At 45.7% G+C, this 14,079-nt stretch overlaps 1 protein-coding gene across 2 annotated transcripts in view; it reads right to left on the bottom strand.

Moving 5' to 3' along the window:
• GRIN2A (glutamate ionotropic receptor NMDA type subunit 2A) overlaps positions 1–14,079 on the bottom strand; it is a 325,890-nt gene that overhangs the window by 194,788 nt on the left and 117,023 nt on the right. The gene's annotated exons all lie outside the window — the stretch shown is intronic.

Genomic DNA, 14,079 nt, shown 5'->3' with positions numbered 1-14,079 from the left:
TCTCTTTAAGGATGAGGTTCACAGAAAGAGTCACCGCTCAAGGACACAACAGAAAGAGCAAATGGGCAAAGGTGCATAGGAAACTCTCAGTACGGAACCTTAGAGGGTAGTTCTGCTTTGCTTCCTGATCACCATTCCTAGGGAAATTAACCAGAGCTGGGAGTTCATTTTGGTAAACATTTTGGATTTCCCACCACGGGAAGGCAGAGGCTGACTTTGGAAGAGACAATTAAAGCTCAAACAATGCAACGTAGAAGAAATTCTTCAAGAAGCAGCAGAATCTAGGGGAAAGAGCACAGGCCTAGAAGTCAGAGGACCTGTGTTCTAATTCTAGCCTCGCCACATGTCTGCTGTTTGACCTGGGGTAAGTTACTTATTCTCTCTGTGCCTCACTTACCTGATCTGTAAAATGGGGATAAAGACTGTGAGCCCCATGTGGGACATGGACTGTGTCTTAACTGATTAGCTTGTATCTACCCCAGAGCTTAGTTCAGTACCTGGCACAAAGTAAGTAAGCTCACTGTGGGCAGGGAATGTGTCTGTTTATTCTTATACTATACTCTCCCAATTGTGTAGTACTGTGTTTTGCACACATTAAGCACTCAATAAATATGATTGAATAAATGAATCCATGGAAGTGCTTAACAAATACCCTGAAAACAAATGAAAAAATCATTTCTGCTGTCCTTCAGCCCATTTTTCTAGTCTAATCCTTATATCAGGATCTTCCTTTCAGCCCCAAACCCTGCTTCATGTGGATTCTGAAAGTAGAAGTCTAGATTTAGGCTTCCATCTTCTCTGGCAGAGTGGCAGTAGGTGGGAGGTAGGTCTTGAGGTGTTGGGAATTTCCCCCTTTTTGCCTTTCCCAAGCACTTAGTACAGTGCTCTGCACACAGTAAGCACTCAATAAATACAATTGACTGACCGAATGACTACCTAGAGTTCTTGGTAGAAGGTAGAAACATCTTGCGAGGACATTTACAGTACAAGTACATTACAAGTACCTCAACAACATCATTATCGGGTTAGTGAAGCCCCTCACTTGGGTTCCGGCACTAGAATAGGATGCTTGGAGAACCCACGTGATGATTGCACTCCCTGACATTAATCCATCCATGAAAAGCAGCATGGCTTAGTGAATAGAAAACAGGCCTAGGAGTCGGAAGGACCTGGGTTCTAATCCCAGCTCTTGCCACTTGTCTGCCATGTGACCTTGGGGAAATCACTTCATTTCTCTGTGCTCCAGTTACCCCATTTGTAAAATGGGCATGAAGATGGTGAGCCCCATGGGGTACAGGAACTGCATCCAACCCAATTAGCTTGCGTTTACCTCAGTGCTTAGTACAGTGACTGGCACATATAATAAGCGCTTAACAAATACAATGAAAAAAAATCAATCATTGTTATTTACTGAGCACTTACTCACTGCAGACCATTGTCTTATGCTTGGGAGAGAACAATAAAGTAGGCATGATCCCTGTCCTGAAAGAGCTTACGGCCTAGCAGAGGAAATAGACGTTAAAATAAATTACAGGTAGGGGAAGCAACAGGGTATCAGTTTACGAACATGAGGGCTGTGGAAATTGGCCAAAGTGCACAGGTGAAGTGCATAGTGTACTTCCCAAGCGCTTAGTACAGTGCTTTGCACAAGGTAAGCACTCAGTAAATCAATTGGATGAATGAATGAATGGATAGGGAGACTAGAGTGGGGAGATGACAGGTTAGTCAGGGAAGACTTCCAAGAGCAGATGGGATTTTAGTAGGGCTCTGAAGGTGGAATGAGTCAGATATGAAGTAGGAGGGAGTTCCTGGAATGAGGGAAGATGTGAACAAAGGTCAATGGTGAGTGATTCAAGAATGAGGAGCAGAGAGTAGGTTGGTAGTAAAGGCGTAAAGTGTGGGGGGCAAGGTCACAGTGGGAGAAGAGCAAGGAAAAGTAGGAGAGGAGAGGCTGACTGAGTGCTTTAAACCTGCTGGTGAGGTGTTTCTCTTTGATCCCCAGATGGATGAGCAATTATTGGAAGTCCTCGAGGAGTGGGGAGATAAGCGCAGAATAATTTTTTAGAAAAATGATATTGGTAACTTCATGGCAATGGAAGAGCCCACTTTATGGCAGAACTTGATTTTTTGGCTGGCCAGCTCCTCTCCATGTAATGGGGAGCCGTCCTAATGAAACACAGTGTCTCTCTCCTTTTTTACAGTTAGATTGTGAGCCCCCCCAGGGACAGGAACCATGTCTAATTCCCATCTGGCTATTCTTTCCCAGTGCTTAGAACAGAGCTCTGCACATATTAAGCGCTTACTAACTCCTCTCTTTCACTCAATCGTATTTACTGAGCCCTTCCTGTGGGCAGAGGACTGTATTAAGTAAGCACTTTGGAGAGTACAATACAACAATAAACAGACACATTCCCTGCTCACAACGAACTTATTAGGACTCATCTAGTTTCACCCCTCACGTTGGATGAACTCTTTAATTATCCTTTCATTTCAGCTTGATATTTTGAAGCCGCTTTAAGGGTCACTAGACTATAAGGGTCAAGGCAAGGAGTAGCTAAAGCTGCTTTTGTTCATTCACAAAGAATTATAAAAGCCAAGATGGCGGAGTCATGACCATCAGGGTGCCAGGAATCTGTAGAACCCCAAGTGGATGGTAACCATGGGAACGAGATGGCGCAAATGGATGTGTTTACCACTCCTCCAAATGGCATTCCCACATATCCCTCAGACGAGAGTCAGTAACTGCCCGGTTCGGACATCCTGGTCGTGTCCATTTATAATTCTGTCTGTGTTCATTCAGGCCACCTCCCTGGGCACCAGCTTGTGTCTTATCATTACCGAGGCCGCCTATTTCCATCAAGGCTCTGGGCTGGTTTCTGATGAGGAGTGCCCAACACCTGCCGCACTCAAGCATTATACAACATTTGAAGAGCCCTAGCTTCTGATTCCAGCTGAAAGGCTTTCTCCATTGCAATATCTCCCACCCAGGACTCCTTTTATGGGCACCTCCTCCTACCACATTCCCGGTCAAGATATAGAAGCATTGTGACCTTATGGAAAGAGCGTGGCTCTGGGAGTCTGAAGGACCTGGGTTCTAATCCCTGCTCCGCTGCTTGTCTCCTGTGTGACCTTGATAAAGTCGCTTTACTTCTCTGTGCCTCAATTCATCTGTAAAATGGGGATTAAGACTGTAAGCACCATGTGGAACAGGGACTATGTCCATTCTGATTATGCTGGAATTAACCCAACACTTAGTTCAGTGCCAGCTGCATGGAGGGTTTTCTTTCTTAATTCAAACTTTTTTCCCTTCTTTTTCTCCCTCACCCTCACTGTCCTTCTCCCTTTCTCCATAGGTTCCTCTCTCCCTCTCTCCCTTTTTCCACCAGGTCTTCTTTTGCTTCCAGTAAGCACTTGGGGAAGGCCAGAGAAATGACCCTATCTGTGGGGTATGCCACCCACCAAGGTGGATAAAAAGGATCTCTGGCAGGCAGACAAGTAAATGGGCACAATAGTTAAGAATGTTTGTGTCCACATAAGTTATCAGCTTTGTGGGCACAGTGTGTTTGGGCCTATAGGTCCCAGGTTGACTTTTCAGTCACATAAGGGTGAATTTCAATATCAGTGTTGTCTTTGAATATTAAGGACAACTATGTTTAGTTATGCTCTTTAAGTTCACAACCCCCTGTTCAGCAGGTGATCACGCTCCTCTAAATAGAGTTCTGTGGTTGAGATTGTAGTGAAAACACTTGACGGAAGGAATATAAAGACCTATGACCGGAGAGGTGCAAGTCTTCTGTTCTCTACATTACGAACGAGTGCACATTTCATCGCAAACAGTTAATACCACGAAGGCTGCTTAGTGACCTTAAGCCGAAGTCACCACGGTCCTATGAATCTGAGCAAGCCCGGCTTGTGCAGAACAATGCACCGTGGGTAGATGTCATTAGACTGCAGGGAGCCAGCGTTACAACTAATGGAAGAAAATAACGCTCTTGCTCTCTGACAACGCCGACTCTGGTGAAGGTTGCACTTTTCAAGAGGTGCCCCTTCCTGCCTTTATTGTTTCTCCCCTGCTTGCATTTGTGCTTCAAACAGTAAAACTAATTTGGTTGTGTCAGGCTGAGAAATCCATCTATTTGGCACTCCGGAGTCTAGTGCAACCACAGAGAATCAAGACGAACTTCAGGAAGCCTAAACAATACGTGACCACGTCTGCTACTGCAGTCCTGAGCCCAGGAAGGGGACAGGGACAAACCATCCCGAGCACTGGAAAATGAGGGGAAAGGGTAGCTGGCTGCACAGATCACTATTCCTTGACTGCAAGCAAAGTAAGACCCGGTGGAATAATAATAATGATGACGATGGCATCTGTTACGTGCTTACTATGTGTCAAGCACTGTTCTAAGAGCTGTGGTAGATACAAGCGAATCAGGTTGGTTGGACCCATTCCCTATTGGAAATGGGGTCCACTCACAGTCTTAATCCCCATTTTACAGAAGAGGTAACTGAGGCACAGAGAAGTTACGAAACTTGCCCAAGGTCACACAGCAGCCAAGTGGCGGAGCTGGGTTTAGAACTACTAGGCCATGCTGGGAAGAGGAAGAGAGTGACATAAGGACCTGAGGAGAAAGAGAGTGAGGGTGAGGGAGAAGAAGAAGGGAGGAAAGTTTGAATTAAGAAAAAAAACTCCCTGCAACTGGCAAACGATCCAGTCCCTGATCACCCAGTGATGAAGACTGAACAACTTTCAGGAGGAACAGTGTGGTCTAGTGGAAAGAGCACGGGACTGGGATTTAGAGAATCTGGGTTCAATCCCGGCTCTGCTGCTTGCCTGCCGTGTGTGACCTTGGGCAAGTCACTTCACTTTTCTGTGGCTCAGTTACCTCATCTGTAAAGTGAGGATTAAGAATGTGAGCCCCACTTGGAGCACGAACTGTATCTGACCCGATTAGCTTGTTGTATCTATCCCAGCATTTCGTACAGTGCCAGGCACATAGTGTGCACTTAACAAACACCTTAAAAAAAAAATGAAAACTTCCCCTGACCATTTCCACCACCTGGTTCATCCTAAGCGGCTGGTGATGAAACTTTGATTGTTCTGGCTACCACAAATTGGAAATGGTTCAGAAAACAGAACCAAGTTGATCAGGAAGACCGAGGAGGAAATATCAGGATAAAATGAAAAGGGTTGGGACACCTCTGTGATATGATCATTGCAGTATGTATTAATTTATCACTATGCACTGAACACTGGGGTAGATACAAAACACTCAGATTGGATACGGTCCTAGTCCCACACAGGGGTTATGGTCTACAAGGGAGGGGGAATAGGTATTTAATTCCCATTTTGAAGATTACGAAACAGACACAGAGAAGTCAAATGAGTGTCCAAAGTCACACAGCTGCCCATTGAGAAGGAGAGGAAGTGGAACCAGACTCAGAATAATAATTATTAGGCACTTACTGTTCAATAAGTACTGTAGTAAGCACTGGGCTAGATACAAGATCATCAATTTAATCAATCATATTTATTGAGAGCATACTATATGCAGAGTCAGTCAGTCAGTCAGTCAGCAGTAATTATTGAGCCCTTACAGTCAGAGCACTGTACTAAGTCCTTGGGAGAGAACAATTCAACATAATTAGCAGACATATTCCCTGACCATAATAAGCTTACAGTCCAGAGGGGGAGACAGACGTTAATGTGAATAAGTAATTTAAATTATATAATTTAAAATATATATAAAATATAACCAGGTCAGACACAGTCCTTATCCCAGATGGGGCTCACTATTTAAGTAGCAAAGAGAACAGGTATCTTTTCCCCATTTTCCAGATGAGGAAACTAAGGCCCAGAAAAGTTAAGTGACTTGGCCTAGGTCACACAGTAGGCAAATGGCAGAGACAGGTCTAGAACCCAGATCTTCTGACTCCCAGGCCAGGCCTCTTTTCACAAGACCATACTGCTTCACTACATAGAACTGACGAAGGTCTAAAGAGGTTATGATGGAAATTTAAAAAATCACGAAAACTGTGAGCTGGTCTAAAGTCGAATCATTGTGCCTCTCTGACCACAACAGAGATAAGAAGTAGCAGGGCTTACTGGAAAGAGCACAGACCTGGGTTTCAGAGAGCCTGAGTTCTAAACATTCCTCTGCCACTTGCCTGCTCTGTGACCTGGGGCAAGCCACCTAACTTTTTGTAATGGTATTTGTTCAGCACTTGCTACGTACCAGCCACTGTACAAAGCATTGGGGTAAATTCAGCATATTTGGGTTGGACACAGTCCCTATCCTACATGAGGCTCAAAGTTTTAATCTCCATTTTCCAGATGAGGGAACTGAGGCACAGAAAAGTTAAATGATTTGCCCAAGTTCCCACAGAAGACAAGTGGCAGAGCCAAGATTAGAATTTAGGTCTTCTGACTCTCAGGCCCGTGCTCTATCCCTAGACCACACTGCTTCTCTGTACTTCATCTGTACAGGGACTGTGTCCAACCTGATGCACTGTGACTTACAATCGTACTTTTTTATGGTATTTGTTAAGCACTTACTATGTGTCAAGCACTGTTCTAAGTTCTGGGGTAGATACAAGTTTCTTTCCCTGACAGGGGCAGCATAGTCTGTTTGAGGAAAGTACAATTCAGCCAGTACGGTGGCCTTCCCAACTAAAGGGGACTAGCAACTGTAAGCTCAGTATGGACAGGGAATGGGTCTGATTATTGCTATATCGTACTCTTCCAAGCGCTTAGTACAGTGCTCTGCACACAGGAAGCACTCAATAAATATGATTGATTGAATGAATTAATTGAATGAAATGTGCAGAAACGCTCTGGGCATGTCACCCCCCTCCTCAAAAGTCTCCAGTGGTTGCCTTTCAACATTCGCATGAAGCAAAAACTTCTCACTATTGGATTCGAAGCTCTCCATCATCTTGCCCCCTCCTGCCTCACCTCCTTACTCTCCTTCTACAGCCCAGATCACACACTCCGCTCCTCTGCTGCCGCTCACCTCCTCACGGTGCCTCGTTCTCGCCTGTCCTGCCGTTGACCTCTGGCCCACGTCCTACCACTGATCTGGAATGCCTTCCCTCCTCACATCCACCAAACTAGCTCTCTTACTCCTTCAAAGCCCTACTGAGTGCCCACCTCCTCGAGGAGGCCTTCCCAGACAGGGCCCCCCTTTTCCTCTGCTCCTTCTCCCCTCCCTCTACTCTACCCCCTTCTCCACCTCACATCACTTGTGTATATTTTTGCCTATTTATTATTTTCATTCATTTTATTAATGATGTGTATATATCTATAATTCTATTTATCTATTCTGATGCTATTGATGCCTGTCTACTTGTTTTGTTTTGTTGTCTGTCTCCCCGCTTCTAGACTGTGAGCCCGTTGTTGGGTAGGGATTGTCTCCATCTGTTGCCAAATTGTACTCTCTAAGTGCTTAGTACAGTGCTCTGCACACAGTAAGTGCTCAATAAATACGGTTGAATGAATGAATGCACATTTCTTGGCTTTGAGACGTGGCATCGCTGATTGCGCTGCTGCTGCCCTGCTCTACAGATGGGGCTGGAAAGCCTAATGGCTGATACAGGCTGATCAGGGGCTATGCTGTGACTCTTGCCAAGAGGTAATGGGTCAAGCCTGGATCGCAAGACAAGACCAGCAACACTTCCTATGTTGAGCCTCCAAGTGCCATTAGTCATACTGGTAAATTGCCTTGGGATATTGAAGCCTAATTGGCTATGATGAATGATCATAACTTCAAAGAAATGCTGTTCTCCCATAGAACTAGCCCTGCTTTCCCTCCTCCTAGCAGACACCTCAGGGGTCTACCTGAAGCAAGCCTGGACCAGCTCCTCAGGGGAGTAGGGGGCTGAAGCCCTGGCCTCTCCCCAGAACACTCACAGAACTTCTCTAAGCCCCCCTGTGCTACCTCAGTCAAGTTGGCTCTTGCTGTCTCCCGATTCTGGGAACCAGGGTGAATGAACCGCTTGAAGATGCTGGCAGAGAGTCAGCTCTGGGCACAGTGGTTTGGAAATGATCACCTCCTGAGGCCTGAGGTAGGGGATGGTTTGAAATCATTCCAGGCCCCATAATCAGCTCACTGTGGTCAGGGAAAGTATCTGTTATATTGTTAGATTTTACTCTGTCCAGCGCTCAATACAGTTCTGTACACAATAAGTGCTCACTAAATATGACTGACTAACCAACTAACTTAACTGACACAAGCCAGGCCTTCCATTTGATGTTTGACCCAAGATTTGCCAAATGGGGAACAAACAGTGGTGGTGGAGGGACAGAGGGCCCTCTATTTTAATATTAATAATAATAATAGTACTTGCTAAGTGTTTACTATACACCAAGTACTGATTTAAACAGTGGGGTAGATACAAGGTAATCAGTTTGGACAGAGTTCCTGTCCCACATGGATCTCAAACTCTTAATCTCCATTTTAAATAATGCGGTAACTGAGGCCCAGAGAAGTGAAGTGACTTGCCCAAGGTCACACAGCAGACAAGTGACAGAGCCAGGATTAGAACCCAAGTCCTTCTTACTTCCAGGCCCGTGCTCTATCCACTAACTCGGTTTCATAACTCGGTTTCTAGATCGAGTACCCTACCACTTGATGTTAAGAATGGAACACAGAGTAGATACAAGATAAGCAGACTGGGCACAGTACCTGTCCCACACAGCATTAATGGGGACAAAGAACAGTTATCTTATCCCCATTTTAGAAGTGAGGAAATTGAGGCCCAGAGAAGTTTGTCTTCCCCCTCTAGGCTGTAGGCTCACTGTAGTCAGGGAAAGTGGTAATTCTGTTGTAGCGTGCTCTCCCCAGCGCTCAGTACAGTGCTTTGCACATAGTAAGCTCTCAATAAATATGATTGACTGATTGCTTTGCCCAGGGTCACGCAGCAGAGGCAGAGCCAGGATTTAGAACCCAGGCCCAGGCTTTTTCCACTAGGCCATGTTGCCTCTTGGCAGGTGCCGGAGTCCTGCTCTTGGAGGCGGCAGGAGGCTGGCTCTGGAAGAGTAAGCTTCAGTGGCCCTCACTCCTCCAAATCGACAGCTTCCATGCTACCTCTGCCAGGACCTTTGACATCCCTCTCCTGCCTCCAGACTTGACTGCTTTCCCTGGACCAATCACAGAGCCCCAGGGAGCAGTTGGGAGGAGGGGAGATGACACACTTTCCACCTCACAGAAGAAGATCTTCCTCCCACGCTGCCATACAGCTTCAGCTCTTAAGCATCTCCCCCTGCAATGCTGGGACCACCCACCTCAACAGAGAGACTATAAGCTCGTTTGGGGCAGGGAATGTGTCTGTTTATTATTATATCCTCCTCTCCCAAATGCTTAGTACAATGTTCTAAGACTGTAAGACCATCAAAGGGCAGGGACTGTCTCTATCTGTTACCGATTTGTACATTCCAAGCGCTTAGTACAGTGCTCTGCACATAGTAAGCGCTCAATAAATACTATTGAATGAATGAATGAATGTTCTGCACACAGTAAGCACAACTGAATGAATGAACCAGCAGGCTCAGACAGCCACAGCCACCTTGCCCATGCACCAGTCAGTCAGTCAATCATATTTATTGAGAGCTTACTGTGTGCAGAGTACTGTACTAAGTGCTTGGGAGAGTAGAATTTAACTATAAACAAACACATTCCCTGCCCACAACAAGCTTACAGTCTAGAAGCGTGGAGATACCACAGCGAGAAGCAGTCACCAAGGAGTACCAGGAGAAGAGAGCTGACAAAGTCAAGTCTTAGGACCATCTTTGAGTTTCCCCAAGGCTGACACAAGAGGGTCAGCTGAGCTGAAAGGGATCCAGGAGCTCTCTCTCAAGGTGGGTCATAATGGAAAAGCAACATGGCCTGGCATGGGCCTGGGAATCAGAAGGATCTGGATTCTAATTCCAGTTTCTCCACTTTGCTGTGTGATCTTAGTCAAGTAACTTCACTTTTCTGTACTTCAGCTACCTCATCTGTAAAATGGAGATTAAAACTGTGAGCCCCACGTGGGACATGGACTGTGACCAGCCTGATCAGCTTGTATTTATCCCAGTGCGGAGAACAGTGCCTCGCACATAGTGAGCACTTAACAATTGCATACAAAAAAGAACAACGGATCTTTTCTGGTTTGCTGCTAGCCAAGCTGCATTGCAGCATTTTAACGAGGTACTTGAGCTTTGCTACCAGCAGACTTCACTCCAGAACAAGCCCCTGCTGGAATAAGCAAGACTCGGCCAAACCATTTACCTGCGATCCCAAGACGCAAGCATTTTCCTGGGCCAGGTAGCTGTCCCGGCCAAGGTGGGAAAGGTCCCGGATAAATCCTAACCGGGAAGAACTCTGCATCCCCAAACAGAAACCTGAGCATGGAGAGATCTTTCCAAGGGCCACCAAGTTGGAACAATCAGTCCTAGCATTTCAGAAAAAATGTATGATGCAACCATCTTTGGCAAGACACGCAACTCTAGCAGATCTGCCGAGACCAAAGTTAATCGTTTCCTAGGCAACTGGAACTGGCAGGACCACAAGATGCCACCTAGTCCTACCCCTTCCCTCCAAGAAGCTCAGCTCCTTAGTCACCTTTCCTTTCCTTTTTTTAATGGTATTTGTTAAGTGCTTACTACGTGCCAGGCACTGTTCTAAAAGCTGGAGTAGATAGAAACTAATCAGGTTGGACACAGTCCAGGGCCCAAATGAGGGTCACAGTCTTAATCCCCATATATAGATGAAGTAACTGAGGTACAGAGAGATTAAGTGACTTGCCCAAAGTCACACAGCAGGAAAGTGGCAGAGCAGGGATTAGAATCCAGATTCTTCTGACGCCCAGTCCTGGGCTCTATTCCCTAGGCCACTCTGCTTCTCTGCTAAAGGAAAGCTGCTCTGTCTCTTTGTTGGGGAATGGTGGTTTGTGAGTGTCGGTAGAAGAAGGGAGAGGAAGGAAGTTCGAGAAAGCAAGTCCGAGTTAGCTGGACTGCAACATTAGTTACATGGTTTCCAATGCCCAGCTTTCCTGGAGATCAGGGGTCAGACGTAAAATGCCACTGCCTTGTGTATAATAAAGTTTCCAGTGTTCCCAAGAAATGACCCATATGGTGTCCTTCAGAGTGCAATGACTAGCCTCTATCAAGCTGGAAAAAAACAACATATGGGCAAGCATAATTCTCCAAAGCTAGCTCAGATCGGCAGGCCACCTGCTGTCCTTCACTCTGAGCAATGAAAGGGTCTTTGAAATTTGAGGAAAGAGTTCCTTGGGTGGATGCTGGTGTCCTGACAGTGTGTCAGAGGAGCATGGCTCTGAGGTGATTTGTCGGGGGCCTAGGCTGTTTCGATAGCCTATGACTGATGCCCATCAAGAGGTTTATTTTCCCCATCCTAAGCAGCCACCAGCCCAGGCTCGTGGGGCCAGGGATTCCTAGGGTGCATCCAGACCCTCCTCCTTCCACTGCTTTAGAACTTAGTTCAGGACCACTGCTCCTCAGATCTCTTCCCCAGATGATCTCCTCCTCACCAGCCAAAGAGCTCCAGCACTTTTGTCTCTCACCTAGAATATGTGTTAAACAGTTTACCAAGCACCCGCAGGCTCATTAACATCTAATCAGCTCTAATTGGATGCAATTCAGCAGCCTGGATTCTTGGTGGATCTCGTTTCAGAGGAAGGCCGGTGCCAAAAGCTCCAAGTCATCTTTCTCTGGGGCCTCTGAAGGACTGGGGTTTGGAGAGCGGGGAAGGGAAAGGAGGGAGAAGGAAGGAGGAGGGTGTCCTCCGGGCGGTGAGGTTTAGCCATCCCCCTTTTGGAAGTTTCCATTGTGACCAACTCGGACTCCTCTCTTGATCAGTACTTTCCTCCTGCATTGTATTCATGAGCTTTAGGGGCAAGAATCAAATGGTTTCAGGGATGAGAAATGAGACTGAAGCAGAACTGGAGGAGCTAAGCCTTGAAACCCAATTTGGAGGGAACTCAAACCCTGTGTTTGCAAGCAGAAACAAGAGACACAAGATGTAAGCTCCTTGTGGGCAAGGATCCTATCTATCAACTAACTCTACTGTACTGTTTTCTTCCACACTCTTAGTACTAAGTCTATAAATACCACTGATTGGTGGATTGATTCACCCATCCCAAAGCTTAAGACAAACAAACAAAGAAAAGATGCAAACTGTTGAACTGAAGTGATACTGACCAATATCTGGCTCGCTTGGTTTGATAAACTTCATTTCCGAAACGGCACTCACCTCCAGATCTGAAAAAACCAAACATCTCTGGTTTTCAGCATTTTTCAGGCCTTAAATTTGAGCCCTGCTTAGTGCAGATGTTTTTGCTTCAAAAAGTTTTTTCTTCACGATCACCAGCCATTCAATTAAACAGCATGGGATCCTGGGAAGGAAGATGATCTCAGCCCATACCAGGACAACTAGTGTTGGTGAGCAGAGAGGGATAGGTGGCACTCTTGGGGTCTTGTCAGAGTTTGAGGAAAAATTTACACAAAAAAGGCAGTGTTGCCTAATGGATCCAGGTTCTAATCCTGGCCCTGTCATTGATATGCTGGGCGACCTCAAGCAAGTTGCCTAAGCTCTCTGTGCCTGTTTTGTCATCTGTAAAATAGAAAGAAAATATTTGTTCCCCCACAGCACTTATGTACATAACTTTAAATTATATATTATAAATGATTTATATTAGGAATAGTTCAGCATGCTAAGATGCTATTTTGGCAAAAGCTCCTCTAGTTCTAATCTCTTTTATATATCCTTCTAGACTGTAAGCTCATTATGGGCAGAGAATGTGTCTGCTATTTCTGCTCTACTGTACTCTCCCAAGTGCTTAGTACAGTGCTCTGCACATAGTAAGTGTTCAATAAATACAATCGATTGATTGATTGATGCCTGTCTCCCCCCTAGGCTATAAGCTCTTTATGGGCAGAAAATGTGTCTGCTATTTCTGCTCTACTGTACTCTTCCAAGCACTTAGTACAGTGCTTTGTACATAGTAAGTGCTCAATAAATACCACTGATTGATCTATTGATCAATTACTTTGCCAAATGTGGGAGTCCTGAATGGAACAGGGATTTTGTCTGGTCTAATTATCTTATATCTACCCTAGTGCTTAGCACATTGCTTGGCACATGAGTACACGCTTTACAAATCCTGTAATTAGCTGAAAGACAGCCCTTCATGACAGTCAGAATTGAAAGTCTCCTGACAGGGAGAATGTGAGAGTTTGGGCAAGCTCCTTCCCCAGAAATAGGATCAGTTCCTACCTGCTTGGAAGAGTTTCATCCCCTGTTGCAGACTCATCATCCAGCCCTCAGTAGAGTGCTCTGCACAAAGTAAGTGCTTAATAAATGCCATTACTACTGGTGCCATCCAGAGGACCACCATTTTTAAACTGTCCAGTTCTCTGGTCTGTCCTAGTAACTGGCATCCCAGAGATTAAACTTGAGGATCTTCTCGCCCAGGGAAGATCTTCTGACTGTTCCATACCACTTGGGATCACGGATTAAAAAGAGATAAAGTGGAAAAGAACAGACATGGGCAAAGGCCAGATAATAATAATGTGTGGTGTTTGTTAAGAGCTCACTATATGCCAGACACTGAACTAAGCCCTGGGGTGGATACAAGCAAGTCAGGTTGGACTCAGTCCCTGTCCCATGTGGGGTTTACAGTCTCAATCCCCATTTTACAGATGAGGGAATTGAGGCCCAGAGAAGTAAAGTGACTTGCCCAAAGTCACACGGCAGACAAGGGGTGAAGCCAGGATTAGAACCCATGACCTTCTGAATCCCAGGCCTATGCTCTATCCACTACACCATGCTGCTCCTCTTAAACAGATGAGACACTCCCCTCAAGATGAGCCCTCCTGGGTATCAGTTTAAAATAAAAAAAAGAAAACAGATTTCCTCCCTAAGTGGGATATTTTTCAAAGTCACAGGAACAGAGCCATCAGGAGCCATACTAGCAGTAAATTGCAGGGCTTCTGTAAGCGACCCATACCTTTGCCTCTCTGAATCAGAAGCCGAGAGAGTACCTTGGGAGGGAAGGCGATACGCCCACTGAAGATGCCTAGCT

The sequence above is a fragment of the Ornithorhynchus anatinus genome, chromosome 2 (genome assembly GCF_004115215.2).
Source record: "Ornithorhynchus anatinus isolate Pmale09 chromosome 2, mOrnAna1.pri.v4, whole genome shotgun sequence".
Lineage (NCBI taxonomy): Eukaryota > Metazoa > Chordata > Mammalia > Monotremata > Ornithorhynchidae > Ornithorhynchus > Ornithorhynchus anatinus.
Note: the sequence above shows the minus strand (reverse complement) of the source record. Positions and strands in the feature narration are given on the sequence as shown.